This window comes from Rhipicephalus microplus, unplaced genomic scaffold, assembly GCF_043290135.1.
Source record: "Rhipicephalus microplus isolate Deutch F79 unplaced genomic scaffold, USDA_Rmic scaffold_12, whole genome shotgun sequence".
NCBI classification, from domain to species: domain Eukaryota; kingdom Metazoa; phylum Arthropoda; class Arachnida; order Ixodida; family Ixodidae; genus Rhipicephalus; species Rhipicephalus microplus.
Genome location: NW_027464585.1, coordinates 21,249,510 through 21,275,659, shown reverse-complemented (window position 1 = coordinate 21,275,659; position 26,150 = coordinate 21,249,510). Strand labels below are relative to the sequence as shown.

Genomic DNA, 26,150 nt, shown 5'->3' with positions numbered 1-26,150 from the left:
AAGGTAGGTGTTAAAAACATGGAAATGTAGGAAATAGCATATTTCGAAGAGGATGCTATTTTGAGGCAGAGAACAGCCGCGGTTGTCAAGAAACGCAGAGTAAACTGATTTGCAAGTGTCGTGCCAGAGATGACTGTTTCATCATAGTTTAGTTCGGTAGGTATACATGGTCGTTCCATTCCTATAACTTTGCTCATAGCACCCGAAAGTGCTTTACGGTTATTATTAGCAGCAAAACCATATTTTGATAACATGCTTTTTTTTTGTCTTTTTGAAGTCTAAGCTTAACCTATTACTATACTTTTTTTACGTGAGTAAATCCGCCTGATTTATTGTTTTCAGGAAACTAGCGAACATGAAGTCTTTTTTTATAATGCGGTTGAATAATGATAGTGTGATCCAGTCTTTTCTAGCTTTTCTATGCTTCTTAAACATAACAAGTGCAAAAGCATAATTCTAGTTCTCACTGATTTTTTGAATAAATATTTCGTAGGCTTTTGACGGATCAGATTCATGGTATAGTTCATCCCAGCTAGTTTGACTCAATAAAAACAGAAGTTTGTAACACTAGCGGAGTTAATTATCTTACGCGTATAATTATTTTTTCGTAGTTGTTTTTTTAAAATGAACAAAATAAAAAAAATTGGCCCCGCATCTGCACAATAATCTGCAAATGTCGTCAAGAGACGATAGTCTTGTGTGTGGAGAGAATGAAGAAAACATTTGTTTGATGTTCTGCGCGAGAAAATCGGTGAATAGTATTCTGGAGGCGCTGCGTTAGAGTGCCTCGAACGTGTAGCGGAGGCGAACGAGCGCATCAAGTCACGTCACACGTGAGACATGCGCGCCATCTGGCAGTTTTTTAAAAAAAGAACCGCGTGGTTCTGAGATGAGTGTGCGCACCCGTGTCACAGGTAATAAAGTGTAGAACACAAAGCGACGGGTCGGTGCCACCACCGTCTCGTCTTAGCAAAGCGTTGGGAACACTCGCCTTTTCGTACAAGCGTTGCATGGTCAGCGCAAGGCGATAAGCGCTACGTTCCTTAAAGTTACCTATGTGAGCCTTTTCTAAAAAAAGAGACGGACAATCCGAACATACACGCGGTGTTATGGCGCCCCAAACATGCGCAATGATTGATTTTTAATTGGCAAGTGCACAAGTATCAACGCTAAATTTTTAGCAACAATGGTGGGCGCTGCGGATGGGGTCAGCCGTTTCAAGTACCCGGTGCCGTTAGGAGGTGACAAACAGACCAATGTAGAGACAGACAGACCGAAATTTTCGCGTCGAAGGTCCCCAAGAAAGACTATCGTCTTTAAAAATGGCAAGTCACTCATTCCCAATAAAAACACACCACACACTATGTTTTCCGGAAGAAAACTTGTAAAGCAGACATCGATAAATGTGGCAGATTGTTTAGTGACCCTTGCAGGTCACTAAACAATTTGCTACTAACGATATTTCACACCCATTATATGACATTAACTCAATCAGATTTGTTTTACCAATGCTATACGCAAGTTATTCTATAATAAGATCAACACATATTATGACATTGAATAAATAAACAGATATCATTTTAGGAAGAAGAGCACACCATCCTTACACAAAAAGGGGCCATGTTTTATAGGCTTCTATGCGACTACTACCAGCGGGCCAACAAGGTATTTTCATAGCGGTATGATCTGTCTCTACGATACTGCACGCAATTTGATGCCACGTGGAGGAGAGTGGGTGATTGGCGAGGAGCTCCCGAGGCCGCCCAGTTAATGTGCGGAAAGAAGGCCTATCGCGACCGCTTTCCGCCCAGCTAGTCCAGTTGCGAAAAAACCGTGAATGCCTTCCCGTACGAGTGGCTGATATCACAGTTTGCGCTAACACCAACTGCCGATAGAAGCATCCTTGGATCACGTGAGTGTACTTATCATCCTACTTTTTCAATCCTCATGCCTAAAGTAACACGAAAGCGTAAGCTTGACTTGGTTTAGATCGATAAAGTACACTCACAGAACTATATAGTACTTAGATTGATAAAGAAAAGCTCATAATTTGAAGGAAAAACCAAGGCTGAAAGTTTATTATTCAATTATCGCCAGAAGTTTTTCACTTGACGTCAAATATTGCAAAAGGTATTTTTTGGATCAAATTTTTTAAGCTTCATCTATGGCCCCCACAGGTGACAGTATACATCCATTTTACCAATTAGAAACCACGTAGGACTCTGTCTTATATATGACATCTACACTTGCATTTTGCCTCAGCACGTTTGCTCGACTACCAAGCATCATGTCGCGGTTAAAGTAAAGTTTTCAGGATTGGACGACTGTCCTTTACTAACATGCGAAAAACAATTCTTTTCACTTTTGTATCCTTTTAGCCATTGCTCTTAAATTGTAACAACGTTATGAAATTTGTGCCAGAGCAGTGCTTTGTATGTAACGTAAAGGTTGCGAGCTCATTATTTTGGTTTCTTAATGTATCGTCCAACTGCAAAACTAGCAACTATACTGCCACGCTTCTGGCAATGATTCTAGGATGGCTTCTGTGGCATACAATTTCTTTCACTTACCTTCATCTCATCACTTAGTCACCACTTTTGCAAGAATAACATGTAAGAAAATGTTTCATCTGGGTTCAGGGTTGTGCTCTTATCTATGAAATCTTCATAATTTCATATTGGTGGCTAAGCGGTCAGAATTATTTCAAATAGCGCAGAAGGCACAAAACACAGCGCCTGTGTCGACCATCTGTTTTCTTTAGGTCAGCCGTTGTCTTGTGCATCTCGCTCTTTGTTTGTTGGCCTCGGTACAGTTACGATCATTCACAGTACAGCTATGCCCAAAGTGCCCCATTGAATTAATTTCTTCGTCCAAAGGCTGTTCAGGGTTTTCAGGATTATTACCGTGCGCGGCGCAATTTATCATTTTAGAATGAACTTAGCAAACGCGAATAAGATATCTAATTTATGCAACGACTCTCATCCTAGTGCCACGCACCAATAAATGCCTTCTTTAACTAACGCAGACGTTTACTCACTTGCACAACGCTGGTAAATGTGCATCACACAATGCTTTGTAAAGTCAATGTTCTAACAGAAGATATATTGCCTAGTTCTAGAATTTATCAGGTCGTTTACACCGCAATAGAATATTGTAGTCGTATAAAAATACATACGGACGCTGTACCATGAGGACCTAGCGGGCGTCGTTGAGTAATAAGAAATAACCGTGGGAAGCAACAACAACATTAGCTGCTCCTCCCAAGTCACAGGAGAAGTTCGCAAGCAGCAAGGTTTTCGGCATTGCCTTTACAGCAACAGCCGGCTTCGATAATGCATGGCATTATGAACTAGTAGCTACCGAGGCCTTGGATTGAATCACTAATATATTGAACACATTACAGAAAAGCAGGCGGTCAAAACTTCCTAACTCTCCTATGGCGTATCTCATGGTCACGTTGTAGTTTCTGAACGTAAATCTGGAACACTTATTTTTGTCAGCTTTGATAGGTGCACTTAGAGGTGTAGTTAGTGCCAACACCGCGTTCAAACTATAGAAAGCAAATGCTCCACTACGCAGTACCTACAATACTAAACAGCTATAAACCGATACAGTTTGATCTTTACGGCCTCCTTCAAAGAACTTAGAAGGATGTAAGTAGTTTCTTTATAGATTCATGTTGCAATGCTTACACATCTTTCATTTTGTTGCCTTTTAAAATGAAAGTGTGTGTTGAAACAGGCTAAAGCATTAGTACGCCCTTCTTTGTAAATATACGTGTGCGTGAGTGGCTTTGTCTTTGTATACATATGTAAACGTTTAGGACTATATACCTGTATGAATATATATTATTGCATCACTGCGAACTACAAAGGGTTGTAGGCTAGTCAAACTGTCCACGGACGGCCTTTTTTTTTCTACTATCCACCTTTCGCATTTCAGAAAGATAGCAAATACTCTTAGTGGTGTATACCCAACTTTTAGAGACATATATCGCCTTGGTGTTCAGTCATGATTTTCATCTTAAGCATCCATCCCGTTATCGGGTAAAGGAGGAATGTCACTCCCATAACGTGCTCACAATGCTAGCGAAGATAAAACAGATAGTACCAAGCACGAGTCAAATTTTTAGTTTTGTGTGTTTTGGTTTTTGCCCACAAATCCTAGATCAGGAATGCTCAGCGCGAACTGCGAATTGTTGTTCGAGAACATTCGCGATCATTTTAGAGCGTTCTGATAAGATTACTCGCAAGACGCGAATACGCAAGATTATTTTAGAGCTTCCGCGAAGACCAGCGATAAGGCTGGAACAATCGACGACACATGCATAAATACCGACGCGTTTCGCCGCTCGTCAGGTGATCGCGGGCCAACGCTGTGTTCACCGCTATCCGTGCCTGGGCGTAGCTGCAACCTGTCCTTCAGGTTCTTGGCCACAAATGCGGCCAAGTAAACAGTTTCATCTGAACATCGAGTCTGCTCCTTTCGTCCACGTCACGAACCCGTGACATCTTGCCAGGATCCTGCTTTTTTCACGTTTAGGACGCCTCGTCCAGCTACAAACCCAGCTCAAGTGGCAAAGAAGACACTGAAGGCCGAACATCGAACAAGGCGCCGGCAGAAGGTACAGCAGCCAGTACGGGCTCCTTCCTAAAGCAACCAGGCGGCCTCGGATCACGACGTCAACCGCAGCAATGATGACAGAACCCGTGCAACCTGCCCCAATGATTCACCGGCAGTCGAAGGAGGCGCCAACATTCCGTGAATTGTTAGCCGAGGATCCGGAAGGTTCGAAAACGATATACAACTGAGTCACCACTTTAAACACCTGGGATCCCGAAAAAAACTACCACGGGTCTACTTTTACTTATAAGACGCCGCGAAGACGTGGTTGGAGAACAGGGAATCTGTGCTGCAAACCTGAGATCTATTTTAGACGACATTTCTGGGCACCTTTACGAGCACCGCCCGCAAGAAAAAGGCCACCATCTGGCTGGAGACACCGGTTCAACTCCCAAAGATCTTAGTTGAAGAGATGACTCGGCTCTTTCGTCCCGCCGACTTCACCATGGCTGAGGCGAAGAAGGTCTTGTTCCTGATGCGAGGAGTCAAGCTATAACTGTTTGCGAGACTTGTTCGAAACCCGCCCAAGACTGTCAGTGCAATTCGTACCGAGGCCATAGAAAAGGCGCTTGAGATGCGGATAACGCAGTACAACCACGGCGCATCATTCAACAGCGCCGACGACCTACGCAAGACTATTCCAGCGATCGTGTGGGAGGAGCTGCACAAGTTGTTACCTTCGACGCAGCCTCAAGCTAATGAGATCTCCAACATTCACCGCAAAGAATTTCGGCAGTCGCTCGAAATATTTGAAGCGCCACTGTTCGAACCCGAAGCAGTGAGTTACGCCACTACAGTGCGCCGCAACGCTCCTTCACGACCACGTTAGGACACTGCCCTGCCACAGTTCCCCCGCCAGACACCTCCGCCGCCACCACTAACGCCATACCACTCATCTTACGGCGGGCGTCACGCTTCTAAGAAGACTGACGTCTCCAAGAAAGCCACGATTGTGTGTGACAAAAGCCTTACAGAATGTATCAAGTGCCGCACATAAAATGGAGTCAATGGTAGACCTTCGTATATTTACGGATGGTCATACCAAGTAATTATCGTTACAGATCTGCATGTCTGTTTGCCTGATTTTTCCTGAATTATTTAAATCTCGAATACCGCAAGCTCAATCTTTCTTGTTTTTTCAATTATACTTTCATTGTCCCCAATGTCATTATGATGAATTATCACATCCATTCGTGTCCTTGCAACCTCCGTTTGACATCATTGGTTTATCTGAAACTTGGCACAGAGATTCGTCTTGTGTTCACTGCAATATCCCGGGTTACAACCTTGAATTAGAAAGTTTGCGTTTTACAACAGGAACTTTTTTTTGTACGGAGGGGTAGCGCTATATTCCTTAAAGACAACATGGATTACGAAGTATGACGAGACATATCCCAAGCAGCACACCGGCGTCGGACCGTTCTTGGACCCGTATTGGCTAAAGTCGGCCGCAATATTGGGCCAAGATCGGCATCTCGGCCTAGTGCAACTTCTTCCGATGTAGGACCGCTGTTCAAGCCGACTTGGGCCCGACGTTCTGCCGTTTCATTTACCAATATCCAGCTGACGCCGGCCCACTCTACACATGGCGATGAAGGCCCGTCCTTTCACCGACGTTGTTGCCAACATACATCCAGCATCGGACCATTCTCGGGCCACTTTGTTGCCAATGAAATGCCATTCTTACACCAGTATTCGCTTTACAATGAATATCGGCTACCATTGGCCTGCCAATTTTTCACCGTTATTAAAATGGGCTTTTTACTACTGGCGTTCCTTAGCAGATAAACTTTACATTGCACTCCCAGAACTTGCCCTAGCAGCTTATAGCAGCCCCGTACGAGCTTCACGGTGTCGTATACTTTAAGGCGACTGACCACTGATTGACTAGTGTAGAAACACTACACGATTCCACTAAATTGTTCATTCTTGCCTTTTTTCTTGCATTGCCCATTACCCTCTCCACATATAGAGCATAAGACTGAACGAGTCTAGTTACTGTCTAGTTTTCTCCACACAATTCTCCTCAGTTTTGTGACAAATTGTGATATAGGCTGTTACAATTTTCATCAAGTATTAGCTAAAAAACATTAACTAAAATAACTGCTTGGTGCAAATATTCCGCACACAAGCAATCTTAAATAAGAATACCAGAACACCATTTTCGTAACTTTATTTCTAAATACACCAAGTCAAATTATTTTTCAGTTCAGTTTTTCAAGGTACTGCTGTTCAGTAATGCAGCCCAAACTAGGAGGCGAATTCAGCAAGGCTCTAATGGGCATAGGGCTGGCCAGGCCAGCAGAGGTGGGGCGATAATTTAGAGGCAGCAGCAGGAGATGAGGCAATGACGGTGGGCTGCCCAGATTTCTACAAGCAGCGATTGGGCAGGAAACCAACCATCACAGCCTGTCGCAGATCCCTGCTCTAAGGGGCAGCAGCGATCGGGCTGCAAATCTATGAACACATGTGTGAAGTGCCTTTCCTAACCTCCATCAAGGCCAACAAACTTCAACAGCCACTTCTTGATGAAACGCTGAGCTTTTTCAAACACCTGCATATGTGAATAGAAATAAACACCTCAAAATAGGTTTTAAGCACAGAAGTATAACATATATACAAGCTAAAACAATGAAAAAGAATGACTGGAGACGTTATATTTACCTATTCAGATCAAACGCCATGTGGCCTATATGAAAAGAAATGAACAAATACTTCAACAGTCATTTTGCAAAAAAAAAAAAATGTGCCACAGACCAAAATACTTAGGAATAGGTTTCAGTGAAAGTTGAATAAAACAAGCTTGTTTGACTAATTTAAAAATAAACACAAGGTCTTTCATGATTTCTTAACATGACCTAAAGGGTTACAAGCCAGGTGAACTAGTTTGCAGCTATAGCCTATGGCTGTATAAATTTATAACAGGACAACAAGACACACGACCGCACGAACTTTCAACTCTGGATTATTCGTGGGCACACATGAGCTAATACTGCACAAGAGGATGACTGACCACCAGATAGACAACACAGGATGAAAATATCTAGCAAACCCAATTTTAGCACTGACAATTGTAGATGATTGTAACGCGCCTGTATTAATTTTAAAATGGTATCTCAAAATACTATGAAAGATGTGCTGATGTGGTTTCCTATGTTGCTCTTTTCGCATTAAATAAACATCCGAAATTTCACGTGCTTTTTGAGACTTGCATTGATCCGAAGTCTTGGTTTCATAGGAGATTAGTACTGAATAGGTGGCTCACCAAAAAACAGCACTTGGCTTTGAGTCGCGATACAACTAAGCCATTCGTGCCCAGACAACCAGCTGCAGAGAGAGCACGCACTTGTGGCGCTGCCGTGCTTCATTTTGGAACGAACAGCTCTAAAAGCCATTGGGCCAGTAATACCGCACTGTGGTTAAAAAAAACTGTCTGAAGGCTACTCTCACACAAATAGCACTTAAAAACGGAGAAAAGCTCTGCAAAGAGGACTGCATCGATGCATGTGGCATTGAAGAGACAGTGTTGTGCAGTGATGGCAACTCCCTCGTGATCATTTTTTGGTTGGGATTTTGTGCTTTGGTAGTACGGGCTTATATGCCCGTGCGCGACGATACTACACTGCGCACTTCTGTAGTAAAAAAACAAATAAGTAGTGGCTGTGGCATCACTTTTATTTCTGGCGGGATATGTACATCTTGTCTGCGGTATGTATGTACGTGGACGTTGATCAAGCAAACCACTATGACAGCATAGCACGGGTGGTGTCGCGGTCTTATGCTTGATAGCTCGGGATAGATCTCCGACCACAATGGCTGCATTTAGATGGGGACGAAATAGAAAAAGAACACCCGTGAACCAAAAGATAAGTGCACATCGGAGAACCCCAAGTGGCCACAATCTTGGTACGCACCCCACAGCGTGCCTCAGAATAATATCTTGTTACTTCAAAGCCTAGCAATTATCCTTGTTTAACAGACATGTTCATTTTAGGCCGACACAGGCAAGTGGAAAAAACTGAAATTGTGTGTTAGGTTACTAAACAACAAGTGAACATCAAAGACGTTTGATACTTCTCTAGCAACACATAAATTCCGATGTTACTTAGCCGCGGCAGTAAGTGAGAAAAACACTTACCGAATTGGCTGGCTTCATGAAGCTAAGCTTTGATTAGTCCGCTCCTTTGTTCGTAACAAAAAGAGAAATAAAATAAAGTAAAAAAAGAACCCCGTCTTTTGCATAAATTAAGTTAAACAGAGGCACTTCGGCATCGAGTGTTTACCGCGAGAGTATCTTTTATAACAGTTCAGAGGCGTATGAACGTGGCCCTGCACAAGTGTTGCGGGCAACACAGCTTTCCTTTACACGCAACTGTTTACAAAAAAAAGACAACCTGCCTATCGTTTCGTTCACTACACGCAGTGGTATCAGATAGAGTTTGGTGATGGGTAAATGGACGGACGCATGGAAACTTTGTTAGTCTTGAAGTTCACTACTCAACGATCATCGAGCCAGATAAAAAAGTTTACAGTGCCGTTTATTGCATAATATTCTCGTTTAATTTCCGGCAAAACACTGTGTATACTAGACTGTTTGGCCCTGGTTTCCACTGGTGGCTGCCTTCACATTCGAATAAGTATAGCAGACACGTGGTTCCGGTTTAGAAACGAGCCAGACAGAGAAAGAAGAGCGAGAGCAGAATTTTTTTCGGCTGACCACTTGGATGCAATGCTGCCTCCTCTTTTTACGTTCTCCCTTTCCTCTATACGTCCTCCTTTTTACATACTGTAGCACTTGAATACGCAGCAGTACCACCAGTGCACTTTGGTATTTTTGAGAGAAATATAATTCGTTAGTGCGCACAGAACGTTTCAGAAGGAAGATATAGCATTGAATAATATGTGAGGTTTAACGTCCCAAAACAACCATATGATTGTGAGAAATGCCGTAGTGGAGGGCTCTGGAAATTTCGAACACCTGGGGTTTTTTAACGTGCACCCAAATTTGAGCACACGGGCCTACACCATTTCCGCCTCTATTGGAAAAGGAAGACATAGCAGAGAGATAGAACAGAGCGCACATCTACAGCCAATTTGATTGCATAGATGGCGGGAATGTATATACGGTCAAGAGGGCGAGAAGGTCATGCACCGAAAAAAGCACAAATGATGGCGCATGCGCCAAACCACCTTATTCTAGTCCTAAAATAACAACTTGACTAAAAATATACCTGTATTCACTATTCGACAGATTGATAGGTTTCTTTTCAGTTAAGTTGTCATTTTAAGAATAGAATGAGGTGGTCGAGCGCGTGCGCCATCGTTTGTCCTCTCTTCTGTGCGTGATCCCCTCGACATCTTGACCGTATATATATTTCCGCCATCTGTGCAATAAAATTGGCTGTAAGTGTGCGCTGTGTCTTATCTCTCTGCTATATATTCCCTCTGAAACATTCTCTGCGCTCTGAGGAAGTATATGTCTTTAAAAAAATGCAATACCAACCAGCCCAAGTATCTACTCCTTGGGTTTTGTTACGGCGATGCGCGCAAGCACCATCTCTATCAGCCGCCACTCTCGTCTGCGGGAGCAGCTGAGATTTGCGTGCTCTAACTACCAGGGTGGCCGTGGAAACTCCAACGCTCGTTCCATATACTAGCAACGTTTACGATTCGATGGTGCGGATTCTGGAAAAAAACCTTGGAGAAGGATAACTTCAACATAGAAAACATTAAACGACCCCCTTACCTGGGATGAGCGATAGAAGTCAAACCTGACAGGCACATCATCAGCACTATGGGGAGGACCCTAAAAAAACTGGAGATGGCAGGACTGTGAAGGCGCAATTTTGTACTCAATTGAATCTACTAGGCAAACAAGGTATCTGAGGTAAAACATCTTGATTGAGGAGGTACTAGTATAAACAAATTTTCATACAACTGTGAGGTTGCTAGAACAGAAACCAGTTGTAGATAACTCAAATGAACTTTGGATTGTGCAACTTTGTGCTAGCCTTTTTTTCCCAATCATATTCAGCCAAAAACAACATTGTAACAAAGCTACCCCACAGGATGAAGATTCATTTGCCCCACCTCACCTCCCCACCTCAATAGAGCCATTTGTATTAAAAATGTGGATCAATAGAACACTCCGTAGTGCGAGGGAAGGTTTTATAAGCGTTCTGCCATTATTCATTTACTTTTATATTGACGATTTTCCAAGAAGAAAAAAAAAACATAACAAATCTGTCACAAAGCGACCCAAATTCACAGTAGTACAAGTCTTCGACATCTAAGCTAAATTCACTGCATATCTTCGGATCATTCTGCCGCAGAAATATCACAATAGCCCTTGAATTGGGCAATAGAAACGAATCATAATAATGCTACGCCATACCCCAAAAAGAACTCATGACTGCTGTTCAGGCACTACAACACGAGGTCAACGACAAGGCCAAGTTCAACAAAGTGATAGGACTAAAATGTCAGTGAACCTTTGGTGTTTACTTTGCATAAAATGACATATTGCTTGAAAACAGTGTTTGCAGTGACTGGTGTTGCATCATCAGTTGGCAATATTTTCTTAATGGTACACTAAAGAGAACCAATGTGTCAGTTTAGACTGACACGCTGCATACGACACCTCTCATGCCACAAGTTAAATATCAGTGGAGAAAATTATGGTTGAAGTTTTTTTTTTAATTTCGTGGTGCTCAAGTTTTTAAAATGCATTGTATTTTTCCAACAATGGCTTGATGGATATTTTCTGAAACTTCGTATCTTAGGTCCATCACACCGGATGATGATGGATCACACCGGTGATGATGATGATGGAGATGAAATGAGATACTCGAAACCGTATCCACTGAAGCAGTCATTATATTCTCTGCATGCATGATTGCCTGTGTTAAGAAAGTTGATGTTGATGTCTCCAACTAGCACAATGCGCTTGCCTTCAGACGATAACTTATGCAGAATTGTATCCAGGCGAGAAATAAAATTCCTCATATTCGAAGAAGGGGAACGGTAAATACACCCCAGAATAACGTTGTTACTATCTTTTAAAAAAGAATGATCTAATTCAATCCACACGGATTCGCAATGCGAAATGCCTAAGGAACGATCTTGTCGGCGGGTGTAGGACAGATCTGAGGCGATAAATATTGCTGAGCCGCCATAGCCGTCTGAACAACGGTGACAGTACTCAGCTTCGTACGGTGACGGGCCCAACAGATTGACGTCATAAGTGCAGAGCCATGTTTCAGAGATGCAAATGATGGAGAAAGAATGCGCGAGTGAATCTATAAAGTTATAAATATTATCCGAATTTTTGCAGAGGCTACGCGCGTTGAAGTGAACCAAGGAGCGATTACTATCACTTAGCATATGTTTAGCCTCGTCAGGGGATAGCAAAGCTATGATGATAAGATGAAAGTGAACGAGTGTTCAGCACGAAAATGGGCGTAGGACTCAGTGGCTATGAAAAGATGCTAAGATCACTGTCTTTGATAATGCGATATACTCTGCAATCACCAGACTTCCGCACCTTGATCTGGCAATTGTCTGTCCACAGAAATTGCCATTTGTGTGCTTTTTTCAGGTTTAGGGCCTTAGTAAACAATCTTTTGTTCTCTGGAGACAGGTGATCATTGGCATAGATTGCCTTACTTGAGCCACCGGAGAAGCTAACATCAGAAGTGTTCGGGCGGGTCTGACGCGCTTTACGAACTAAGTCGTCTTTCTTTTCGCGGCAGCAGAACCGTGCAACAATGTTCTTTTCATCTGATTTCGTTGAAACGCGATTAACTGTGTCAAAGTCGCTGGGCGTGACAGGACACTGAATAGCTTCGCCAATCTGCATCACAATGGCCGCACAGTCCTCACCCTGAGTGACCGGAACGCCCTTAATTTCAACATTATTGAGCCTCGAGTATTGCTCCAACTCCGCAACCATTCTAGTCAGTGCCTTGTTTTGCGCAACTAGTTCCTTGTTAATCAGTTTCAATTCATCCTGCTTTGTTTTGACAGAGTCGAAACTGTCACACAGAAACTGAACACTATCACTGAGGGACGCATGCTCCCCGAGACCTTCCTGTGCTAGCTTTTCTTTAATTTTAGCTGTTAGTTCATTTGCAAGGGTATCAAGACTAGAGCGAACTAAAGACTCAAGTGCTTCAATTTTTTTGGCCAATTCTGCGTTGGATGGCATGACCGCAAATACACAAACGATAGCAAACACACAAACTGAGATAAACACGCACTGGGAGGCAGCAGCTGCGGTAAAAGAGAACACACTAACGTGAGCAGAAAACAAGGACACCAACCTGCAGAGCAAGTACGAAGCAATCAGAATGGGATCCAAGAACCACTTGCCACAGCGGCTGCCTCAAAAATGATGCACTTCCACGGGAAGCGTCATTTATCCTTGTGATGTCACGGTAGTAGGCGCCCTCTTTCGGATGATGACGTCGTGGATGTAGGCGATTCACAGGCCAATGGACTTGACATTTGATGAGCCGCACACGTGCCCTGAAGATAGCTGTATCCAGATAGCTGCAGAGCAAGTAGGAAGCAATCAGAATAGGAACCAAGAACCACTTAACAAAGCTGCTGCCTCAAAAATGATGCAGAAATAGTGCAAAAATAAAAATGATGCAAAAATAATGCAAACCACAGATCAACAGCACGAGAAAAAAAGAATTTCTTGCTATCATGGCAGGACGACAACACCTGCTAGGCTTCAAAAAAAGGAATAATTGGAAAACTGATGTGTTTTTAAAACACCCGACAACGTTGTACAGACCTTGTGTAGGATCTGCTGCGATCTAGCTGACACCGAGCGCATTTCTGTAATGTTGAAGGCTGGGCGTGCTCCACCTGTGCAGGCCCGAAATGTTCATATTAACTTGTGGTGGCAGATGGGGCGGCAGTGCTATCAAATTTTTGTGTGCCATGTTGTTCAGACTGAGGGAACTGGGATGCTACAAAAATATTTTCAGGAAATCAACCTCTATGTTATTAGACTTCCTCGTGGCTGACACGAAGGGCCAGATCTGTTGCTTATTTTGCTGCTTACATATAAATGCCTGTTTATGTTCTTCGTTCTATCCAAATGTGGGACCACATTGGCACTCATCACAGCACGTTATTTTATGCTATGCCGGAATGAAACAGTTTTGCACCGTGTGAATGCAGGCACAGACAAACCGGCCTTGTGCACGAGCTTTAACGCTGCATCACGGCTACTCATGCTTGCCTCTGCTGCTGTTTACAGCATTAATTTCTCAATTACATTGCGATAACAATTACATATTAGTCACGTAGTTTCTGCATGTCCTCGATTTCGATTTAATGGACTGGTTGTGCTCGAATATGTTGCTTATTGTTACATTTTTATGGTGGAGTTTTATAATGTAACAGTTGGTGGTGTGGTTTGCACACGTGTCGCTTCACTGTGGGTACTTTTCAAGCATTTCATGTGCTCTTTCAGAGGGGGTGACCGATTTCATAAGGGCAAACCGAATGCTGTGACCCTCCCCCTGTTATTTTTTTTACACCCCAAGAAGAGCAAATATGTTATTCCAAATGGTGATCCTCCTTCATAAAAAATCTTTATCCACCTTTGTGTACCGTAAATTGTTAATAGATATCTCAAGTGTAACAACACTCTTCAAAACTGAAAAATTGCTGTTCTGGAAAATCTGTTATCCTTAACTGCGGGTGCGCTCCCACTGCTTAGGCACAAAGGTGGTTTCGCAAATGTTCAGTAGGCCATACACACAACTGCCCTGCTGCAAACAGCATGAAATGGTAAGGTTCAAATAAGCCCCGAAAGTGATGACGTGAACCCAAAAAATTTTACACCTACTGTGCTGTTTACGAGCACATGCCCCCCCCCCCCCCCAAAGGTATTCAATGAAATACCAGCTAATCAGCACCTACTTTATGGATATGCTTTATGGATATGTATTGAATGAAATACCAGCTAATCAGCACCTACTTGCTGCTTTTCATTTTTCTTTTTAACGCACAGAAGACTAAAAGTTTAAAAAGTTTTACTTGTGTGTTAATGCTTTATATATTGTACGTTGAAGACTACAGCAGCAAAGCATTATTTATTAGAAATATAAAGAAATAGTAAAAAGTTTCATTTCAAATTAGAGGTGCGATAAATCCGAGGGGCTATTTTGTAAGTATTCTATCTAGAATAAGGAAGACATGAAACAAAAGAATAAAATGGAGCCACACTAGATTGGTTAAGGCTATTCTCATGGTCAAGACATGAAAAAAGCCATGAAAGGCGCACAGAACGGGTGGAGGCCGCATTGCGTCAATAAAAAGGAGACAAAATGGCATCCCAACAAGAGGGACTCAATTGAAATGAAGCGCTTGAGCCCAAAGAATAGAATTTGCCTGTTTTGCACCTCACTTACCATAATTCTACTGCGAAAATCACAACCAAATGACTCGTTCGAAATGCAAATCCACCTAGCATCTACTCAAGACACAAATAAATGGCGGAACTCATCCCAATCTGCAATCTCAAACTTTGAAAAACAACACGTGCAAATATTAATGATGTACTGTATTCATTTTATAATTTTACATGTGTTGAAAGCATTTCCGAAATCTCTTAGCTTGTCTACAAGCTTTTTAATTCCTCTTGTTCCTTCATTCAATCTACTCAAACTCTAAATAAAGCGCTTACAAATTAACCCCGACGTCGAAATAGGCCGTTTCTAGTATTATACACTTTGCAGTAAAGTAACAGAGTGCCCTTAGCCCCCAGCTGTGTCTCGCGATAGCCTCTTCTCAGCCACCCTGCACCTCATGAATAGCAAACAACTGAAGCAATCTTTATTTTAAAATACGGCGACTGCTCCGGTTCGTTTAGAGGGCCCCTAAACTACCTCCTATAATATTTTTTCGAACGTTCGAAGGAAACACGCGCATCACATGCAAAATGCTGCATGATCAATGATTCTCCACGTGGCACCGCAACAAGCCGCCATTGCTCCACAAATTCCAAGAAACAATCCCCCCATGCTTTTCGGGCTGGCACGTCACATCAAGAAGTTGAATCTGACGTGCAGAATAAATATGCTGCAATTGGTCAAGCGAGCACCTATGACATCCTGTTAGCCTGGAAGAACCTGTCCACGCCACTCGTCGTTTGTCGAGATGCCCGCATGCATGCACGTGTTGCAAATCAGGTACTGTGGTCCGTAGGACAGGGTTCAAAGCGACACTATTCATATAAGCACCGGCTGGCACAGCAACAGCGATTCACCAACAAGCACACAGTTGACTGAGGGTGGAGTCGCGGCAACCATAACAAGACAGTGTTTGAAGCAATGTGTCATCGATGATGTATGCCGCGCAAGATTGGGAGAGGTGCTCAGCAAGAGGGCAAAGCGACTTCGGGAGAAACACCAACGAAGGGTGGTGAAAAAGAAGAATGAAAGTAGTGATTACTGTGATCAGATAATCAAACGCAATTAGCCCCGCTATTACAGCACTGTTTCAAAAATTTTAACGGCTTTATGGTTGTTGTGAACTTGCGCACAACTTCTTCACCATAACTGAATTCCCACCTCTGTGTGGTTAAATATTCCATCTGGTTTCTGGCTGCATGCAGTATAGCACATATGACGTGCCAGCACTGTTCAGGTATTAAAATAAACCTTAGTGTATGGCTGTCAGATTGGTGGCTTCGAAATCAAGCGGCAAATGTATAGACCAGCAATGCTATTTCCACTGATACACACTGTCAAACGTGGGACTCTGATGCAGCATGGTATAATCTACTTTGATTTTATTAGGATGGTGAAGGAAACTTAGTTTGGCACATTTGTGCGTAGAAGCAGCATCACTCGATGAGGAATGGGGGGCGTTTACATTATTCAAACCACACGAAGCTAACAGACAAGGCAAACATAGGTCTTCAGATTATTATTACTTGAAATTTTATATTTGGTTTCTGACTCGCCACGAGTGAATTTTCAAAACAAATTGAAATATATTGTTGGGCTTGCAAAGCAAGAAAAAACGAAAAAGTAACTCAGACCTCCTTTTGTTGTCTGCCAAGCTAACCCCGCAAGTAGCAACATAATCACCACCACAACTCTCTTTGCAGCGAAGTAACTGACATAAATGTTGATGCTACTTTTATTTGCTCGTATTGACGTCACGAAGCTTTTACACGTCACTGATCATTTTACCTAATGTGGCTAGCAAGTTACACAAGCCTTGTTTAGCGTACTAACCTCCCACACAGAGAACTGCCTCTAGATTAAATGGGCCACGCTCCACACAATGGCCACGCTGAACCCATGGCAGACTAAAGTAGTCGGCTTTGTTTCAGGTGCATCATAAAGGCGCGGTTATTCCAAATGGTGCGACATATGCTACGAGTATGCACTATTTAGCTCACACTGCCGATTCACTGCACAAATTTGACACCCAGGCTCATAATTTGAATTGGTGACAGGCAGGCACTTTTCTAAAAGATACCCGAGACATAGGTAGACGACATAGACTCCCGTCGTGTTGTGGTAAGCTTACACATATTGCAAATAAAGGTTACCTGTACTTTACTTTCTGCCCTCGAATCGAAAGAAAAAAGATCGATCACTCTGGTCGCACGTGCGTGACTAGCCGCAACTGTTCGTCTAACTTACTCACCGAATACTCGCACACTACGGCAAGCGGTTGATTAAGGTGCACGTGAAAGGTATGAACAATAAGGCAATTGTACAAAAGAACAGTAACTTATACTCACAAATGTAATTTGGGTCGTCGCTGGCATTGCTGAGGCAGCTGAATTTATCTTTTCCCTGCCCAGAACCCGGATGACAAAATCAGTGTTGCCAGGTCTTAGTAAGGAAGCGTCGACTAAATATGACAAAATCGCCCGAATTGTGGCCAGGGAAGTATTTATTAAAAACAAAACTAAATATACTTTCAAGCCTCCTTAACAAAAGTTATATTTAGCGCTCAGGAAAGCAGCGATGGTGTAGTGAACCAGCAAATGTCAGAATAAACTGTCGCTCCGCTTGGTGAGCTGGTATCACGACCGAGGTTGTGGTTGGCGCAAAAGACTGTGAAATAATTTTTTTAATGAAGTAGCATGAAATTGATAGCTTTTATACAGCACCAGCTGTCTGTATAACCAACAAAGCAAGCGTACTACTTCTTACGACTGTGCTAAGCTTGCCTTGCGTGTTACACGGACACCTATGTTAGCGGAGAGAATAAGACTGCTGCAATCTGCGTATCGCAATTTCCGCCTCTCAGGCCGTGATTTAGCTAACGTCTTCGCTGAAAGTTTGCGTGATTCTATGCCAAACACCACCTGAGAGGTCTGATCACGATCAAAAGACACCGTTACAAAGCATCAGCAAGAAAAATCAGGTGATCCTCGTAAAATCACGAAAACCAGCGTCACCTGATCCGATTGCAGCATATATTTTATTTCATCATGCCGGAGTTCTGGATGGTATGCTCTGCAGTAGTCTTGAACTCGACATGCGTGAAAAGCCACGGCTGTACGTGCGCGAATGACGCATAAATACCAAGCGAGAATGACGGCCGTAAAGAGGTGAAAAAGCGCACAATTTTCGTCCTAAATAAATTAAGTGATAGTATAACGTGCTAGGCGTTGCCATAAGGTTGGGTTCAAACTATACAAATCGATACAATAATACCGGTTCAGCCACACCGTGGGTTCGATGCTTCACCCAGAAGTAAACACTGTCTACGCCCTCTAAAACGTGACCCAACATGGTCAGATGTGTGTGTGTTTAAATCTTAGATACGCCTCGCTCTGATTGCGACATACACCAGACCACGTGAACGCAATACGGCAGCACGTAAAATACAATAACTAAGCGTATACACGTGCATGCTTTTTTAGTAAGAAATGTGAAAAGCCATAACAGTCCACCTATACCTGTCCGCTATTGAATGAGTCTGAACAACATTACAAGTACACACTCTGGTAAAGTACCTGATTATGCACCCAGCGAGCGTATAAGCAATACTTCGCAAAACTAATGAGGAAAATGGCAGAGTGTGCACAACACGAGCGCTAATTTTCAACAGTTTTTACAGCTTAACCGCTAAGGAAAGCTCTGCATCGGTGCGAAGTGATTGGTCCAATTATTATTTGTGTTTTAAGGCATAGCAATTGTACCTGCTTCCTTTCGTTGCAACGATAATATAGCAGGCTACTTTATCAATGTTTTATATATTAAACCACGGAGCCACCAAAGCAGTATGGAATGGTTCTTTGAGAGAGAGCTCTAGTCTCGGGGCTCTGATGACAGAGAAACAAAGAAGAAATCATTCTGCATATGGTAAGTCAACCATGAAATTGATGTGCTACATAAGTTATATTAGAAGCACCATCTTAATCGTGCTGCAGGTGAAAAGAATTTTCGAGGCAGCCTTACTAAATTACGCATATATTTAAAGATTTTGTCGAATTCACTCAGCTCAATGTTAATGTGTGTTGGTGTTACTGTGTTCTGCGAATGGTGCTGAAGTCTAAATCAGGATGGTGACAGCATAGCACCAACAGTCAACTTAGCCTAGCTCTTTCAACCCAGCACCTCACACTCGTGTATGATGTCAGATATATGATGCAGAACCTCCTAAATTGGCCTCATGTGGTTCAACTATCAAATCCTTTAGGAAGATGTGTAGATTTCAAATAACATACTGATAGTAACACCAATCATCGTATCTGATCTTCAACATATGCCATGCGGACTGAAAAATTTCACATACATTTCAGCATTTTCCCCAGCCTTGAATTCTATCACGCTGATTGATTGATTGATTGATTGATTGATTGATGTGTGGGGTTTAACGTCCCAAAACCACCATATGATTATGAGAGATTCCGCATTGGAGGGCTCCGGAAATTTCGACCACATGTGGTTCTTTAACGTGCACCCAAATCAGAGCACACGTGCCGACAACATTTCCGCCTCCATCGGAAATGCAGCCGCCGCAACCGGGATTTGAACCCGCAACCTGCGGGTCAGCAGCCGAGTACCTTAGCCACTAGACAATTCTATCATGCTTGCCTCGACAACCTACTCATCGCGAGTTCAACAGATCAACACAGGTCACATCTGAATTCTGTAATCCAACATCTGAACAAGGCAGATTTGTTAGCGTAAGCAGGAGTGCATTTGATGTTCAAAAGCTAGCCTGTCCTATCCTCGTGTTGCCCCCATCCAGTATTCAGCTCTACCTAGGCAGATTTATAGGTGTTGAGAGCTTTCCATCTCCGAATACTAGATGCTGATAAGCCCTACACGCTCTTTTGTCTTACTTTTGTGAGCTACGTACTATACTAACATTTTGTACCATGGTGCCAGGCCATTATACATATTCCCTCCACTCGTGTTATTGATACACAGAAATGCTACTATATTGAGCTCCCTTAGGCAAAGAACTCCCATACAAACTTTTGGGGATCACCAGATGCTTGCGTGACAGTATATGCTACTCCTCGAATATCAAACGAGAGTTCCACTATACATCATCGTACGACATCTTGAATGCAATTCGTGCTTAATCACCGACTCGTCAAAGGAGTAGATATGGCAGCCAATCAGTTCCCTGACATGTCCTGAAAACGTATGCCCACTATCTGAGCAGCATCACAGCATTTGTTTTGTGGAGACTGAAGCCTATATATTCTCAAAATTGTCACTGTATTATGTAGTTGGCCCTGTAAACATATCCAGCAATAGGACAAGGCGACTGAATCTTGAAGTGCCACAAAGCATTCTACTCAGATGGTACGTACGCCCACCTGATGCTATACTACACCTCATGTTATTTGCCTGATAAAGTCCTTGGATTTCCGGAGTACTTGGGCGTATGTGAAAGGCTCTCTAATTGTGATATACCTAATTGTTCTTACAAGTGGGCATATATGGTAAGTGCTTATGTCATTACATTATTACATGGAAGGAATTACGTGATTTCTTTGCCATAGAATACGTGAGTACACCTCTTATCGGTACATGTTACACTCCCTGAGTTACAATTGTTGCATCCGTATTCCCAAGAACTGCAGCAGATGTCAAACTTATCGGAAACATATCATAGGAGCTGTCAACATTGTCATTGATTCCCTGTCACGTAGCCCAAAGAACATATTCACCTGTCCCAGAGAAATATACACCTTAAAAAGTGGCGACTGATTGACATGACAACAAATTCTGCCATCTGCAAGAAATATAGGCTTCGACGCTGCAACACTTTCAGTGGAGCAGGGTCGTTTGCCAGTAACAAAAGACATATTAGCTTCAACACATGCTGTGACCCAAAAACTGACCATTTATGCCTACTTGCCAGCACAATTAGGCATATTAATAGACTGTCTTTCATGCTCAAATACGCGGGAAATCCAAAGGCTTCCCCAGGCAGATAACGTAAGGTGTATGTCATCACGTGGGTTTATATACCACCTGTGTCAAATGCCTTGCGTCATATCAATATTCAATCACAGTGTGACCTTGCTGGATATGTTTGCAGGTCAACCACTTGATTCAGTGATGTTTCTGGGGATCTTATCATGCCATTGACTGTACTGCTGCGTTGCAAAAGACAAACTTGTAGGCTTGTGTTGATTGCATGTTCAGCGTTGGGTGGAATATACTTTTACTTCAGACATTTCTAGGTCACGCACTCTTGCTCCTGCTTTTGTAGCTGCTGGCTGCATCAATCATGTTATCCTTGGTCCCAACAGACAAAAAAGTCAATATGGACCGACAGTATTCCACCAAGCCCTACTTCCCAATGAGCAATGAAAAAAATGAAACGTATATGCATGACATTCAAGGCAGACATTGGTTGCATTACTGTAAAACTTGCTTTAGGACTGACTGTAGGTCTACTCAGTGACCATGTTCTTTTACTCTGATCGACACGAACCCCACCTTCTTGCTAGTGACTACACATCTCATCTATGTTATATCATAAAGAAGCTTCTGCCAATAGCTGTGTGACAGCGCTTTGGAAGGCAAATATGGTAGCAGTGAACTAGACTCTTCTACATGCATGCATAATGAATTGATATGGGCTAACCATCCCTCATTGGTGTCATGTTGCGAACCTTAAAAAACCTTTCTCTCAAGCAACTTTTACTGAAGTTTTAAGAAAACAAGACAGATGATTCATTTCCTATGCATAAGTCATTCTCAGTGCACAAATGGCCGGAAACAGCAAAACATCCCACTTACATAACATCAATAAACATTCCCCACAATGCCACAATTAAAAGTGTATGTTAACTGGTTGTCAAGTCAATCTAGCTAATAAAGCCTTTACCAGCATCAATTCTACAGGCAAAGTGAAAATATTTTTTCTGTGTTTTGTGCATTTGTTATATCCGAAGCATTTATTTATGTGCAAAAAGGCCCCATTTAATTTGTGACACTTGAGTTATGATGGCTACAAAAATTATTGAATAACAGCTGTAATGTTATCATATGATTCAGTAAATCTGAGTTTTGCATGGGTAAGCAAATGTGCTAGTTCTCGAGTGCCAGAAATAGCAAACGAGAATGTAATTTCAATTTTTATTGCCTGGTAACTTTTCATTGCCTGGTAATTTTTATTGCAACAATTGTAACTGAGGGAGTGTAACATGTACTGATAAGAGGTGAGCTCACGTATTCTATGACAAAAAAATCACGTAATTTATTCCATGTAATAATGTAATGACATAAGCACTTACCATTTATCCCACTTGTAAAAACAATGAGGTATATCTTAATTAGAGAGCCTTTCACATACGCCAACGTACTCGGGAAATCCAAAGGCTTTCCCAGGCAAATAACATGAGGTGTAGTATAGCATCAGGTGGGCGTACGTACCACCTGAGTAGAATGCTTTGTGGCACTTCAAGATTAAGTCGCATTGTCACATTGCTGGATATGTTTACAGGGCCAACTACATGATACAGTGACATTTTCGAGAATATATAGACTTCAGTCTCCAGAAAAAAATGCTGTGATGCTGCTCAGATAGTGGGCATAAGTTTTCAGGACATGTCAGGGAACTGATTGGCTGCCATATGTACTCCTTTGACGAGTCGGTGATTAAGCACGAATTGTATCAAGATGTCGTACGATGATGTATAGTGGAACTCTCGTTTGATATTCGAGGAGTAGCATATACTGTCACGCAAGCATCTGGTGATCCCCAAAAGTTTATATGGGAGTTCTTTGCCTAAGGGAGCTCAATATAGTAGCATTTCTGTGTATGAATAACACGAGTGGAGGGAATACGTATAATGGCCTGGCACCATGGTACAAAATGTTAGTATAGTACATAGCTCACAAAAATAAGACAAAGGAGCGTGTAGGGCTTATCAGCATCTAGTATTCGGAGATGGGAAGCTCTCAACACATATAAATCTGCCTGGGTAGAGCTGAATACTGGATTGGGGGAACACGCGGATAGGACAGGCTAGCTTTTGAACATCAAATGCACTCCTGCTTACGCTAACAAATCTGCCTTGTTCAGATGTTGGATTACAGAATTCAGATGTGACCTGTGTTGATCTGTTGAACTCGCGATGAGTAGGTTGTCGAGGCAAGCATGATAGAATTGTCTAGTGGCTAAGGTACTCGGCTGCTGACCCGCAGGTTGCGGGTTCAAATCCCGGTTGCGGCGGCTGCATTTCCGATGGAGGCGGAAATGTTGTCGGCGCGTGTGCTCTGATTTGGGTGCACGTTAAAGAACCACATGTGGTCGAAATTTCCGGAGCCCTCCAATGCGGAATCTCTCATAATCATATGGTGGTTTTGGGACGTTAAACCCAACACATCAATCAATCAATCAATCAATCAATCAATCAGCGTGATAGAATTCAAGGCTGGGGAAAATGCTGAAATGTATGTCTGAAATTTTTCAGTCCGCATGGCATATGTTGAAGATCAGATACGATGATTGGTGTTACTATCAGTATGTTATTTGAAATCTACACATCTTCCTAAAGGATTTGATAGTTGAACCACATGAGGCCAATTTAGGAGGTTCTGCATCATATATCTGACATCATACACGAGTGTGAGGTGCTGGGTTGAAAGAGCTAGGCTAAGTTGACTGTTGGTGCTATGCTGTCACCATCCTGATTTAGACTTCAGCACCATTCGCAGAACACAGTAACACCAACACACATTAACATTGAGCTGAGTGAATTCGACAAAATCTTTAAATATATGCGTAATTTAGTAAGGCTGCCTCGAAAATTCTTTTCACCTGCAGCACGATTAAGATGGTGCTTCTAATATAACTTATGTAGCACATCAATTTCATGGTTGACTTACCATATGCAGAATGATTTCTTCTTTGTTTCTCTGTCATCAGAGCCCTGAGACTAGAGCTCTGTCTCAAAGAGGCATCCCATACTGCTGTGGTGGCTCCTTGGTTTAATATATGAAACATTGATAAAGTAGTGTGCTAGAATATTGTTGCAACGAAAATAGCAGGTACAATTGCTATGCCTTAAAACACAAGTAATAATTTGACCGATCGCTTCGCACCGATGCTGAGCTTTCCTTAGCGGTTAAGCTGCAAACAATATTGAAAATTAGCGCTCGTTTTGCGCCCACTCTGCCATATTCCTCGTTAGTTTTGTGATGTTCTGCTTATACGCTCGCTGGGTGCATAATGAGGTACTTTTCCAGAGTGTTTACTCGTAATGTTGTTCAGACTCAGTCAATAGCGGACAGGCATAGGTGGACCGTTATGGCTTTGCGCCTTTCTTACTAATAAAGCATGCACGTGTATACGCTTAGTTATTGTATTTTATGTGCTTCCGTATTGTGTTCACCTGGTCTGGTGTATGTAGCAATCAGAGCGAGGCGTATCTGAGATTAAAAGTACACACGCATCCGACCATGTTGGGTCACGTTTTCAAGGGCGTAGTCAGGGTTTATTTCTAGGTGAAGCATCGAACCCACGGTGTGCTGAACCGGTATTATTGTATTGAATTGTATAGTTTGAACCCAACCTTGTGGCGACGCCTAGCACCTTATACTACCACCTAATATGTTTAGGACGAAAATTATACGCTTCTTCACCACTTTACGGCCGTCATTCTCGCTTGGTATTTATGCGTCATTCGCGCACGTACAACCGTGGGTTTTCACGCATGTCGAGTTTAAGACTACTGCAGAGCATACCATCCAGAACTCCGGCATGAGGAAATAAAATATATGCTGCAATCGGATCAGCCTACGCTGGTTTTCGCGATTTTGCGAGGATCGCCTGATTTTTCTTGCTGATGCTTTGTATAACGGTGTCTCTTGATCGTGATCAGACCTCTCAGGTTGTGTTTGGCGCAGAATCACGCAAACGTTCAGCGAAGACGTTAGCGAAATCACGGCCTGAGAGGCGGAAATTGCGATACGCAGATTGCAGCAGTCTTATTCTCTCCGCTAAGATAGGTGTCCGTGTAACACGCAAGGCAAGCTTAGCACAGTCGTAAGAAGTAGTACGCTTGCTTTGTTGGTTATACAGACAGCTGGTGCTGTATAAAAGCTATCGATTGCATGCTACTTCATTAAAAAACTTATTTCCCAGTCTTCTCGCCAACCACAACCTCGGTCGTGATACCAGCTGGCCAAGCGGAGCGACAGTAGATTTTGACATTTGCTGGTTGACTACACCATCGCTGCCTTTCTGAGTGCTAGATATAACTTTTGTTAAAGAGGCTTGAAATCATATTTAGTTTTGTTGTGAGTAAACACTTCCCTGGCCACATTTCGGGCGAAATTGTCATATTTCGACGACGCTTCCTTACTAAGACCTGGTAACACTGATTTTGTCATTTGGATTCTGGGCAGGGAAAAGATAATTACAGGTGCCTCAGCAATGCCAGCGACGAGCCAGATTACATTTGTGAGTGTAAGTTACTGTTTTATGCAAGATTGCCTTATTGTTCATACCTTTCACGTGCACCTTAATCAACCGCTTGCCGTAGTGTGCGAGTATTCGGCGAGTAAGTTGGACGAACAGTGGCGGCTAGTCGCGTACGTGCGTCCAGAGTGATTAATCTTTTTTTCTTTCGATTCGACGGCAGAAAGTAGAGTACTGGTAACCTTCAATTTTCAATATGTGTAAGCTTACCGCAACATGACGGGAGCCTATGTCGTCTACCTATATCTCGGGTATCTTTTAGAAAAGTGTCTGCCTGTCACCAATGCTAATTTTATGAGCCTGGGTGTCAAACTTGTGCAGTGGATCAGCAGTGTGAGCTAAATGGTGCATACTCGTAGCATATTTCGCACCATTTGGAATAACCGCGTCTTTACGATGCACCTGAAACTAAGCCAACTACTTTAGTCTGCCGTGGGTTCAGCGTGGCCATTCTGTGGAGCGTGGCCCATTTCAACTAGAGGCAGTTCTCTGTGTGGGAGGTTAGTACGCTAGACAAGGCTTGTGTAACTTGCTAGCCACAGTAGATAAAATGAGCAGTGACGTTTAAAAGCTTCGTG

At 42.7% G+C, this 26,150-nt stretch overlaps 1 protein-coding gene and 1 long non-coding RNA gene across 3 annotated transcripts in view; one reads left to right on the top strand and one right to left on the bottom strand.

The window, feature by feature from the left end:
• Positions 1-1,809: 1,809 nt before the first annotated feature.
• LOC119166687 (beta-hexosaminidase subunit alpha) overlaps positions 1,810-26,150 on the top strand; it is a 592,332-nt gene continuing 567,991 nt past the window's right edge. Inside the window, exon 1 of one of the 2 annotated variants that reach the window (XM_075882395.1) lies at positions 1,810-1,912. The gene's annotated coding sequence lies outside the window, so the exon portion shown is untranslated. Of the gene's footprint in view, positions 1,913-25,499; positions 25,561-26,150 lie in introns of those variants that run through there. The other variant, XM_075882396.1, reaches the window with a different exon arrangement.
• LOC142783737 (uncharacterized) lies at positions 6,781-9,789 on the bottom strand. The gene is made up of 2 exons (XR_012888432.1): positions 7,288-9,789; positions 6,781-7,177 (listed from the first exon to the last, which is right to left on the bottom strand). It is a non-coding gene; the product is annotated as an uncharacterized LOC142783737 (long non-coding RNA).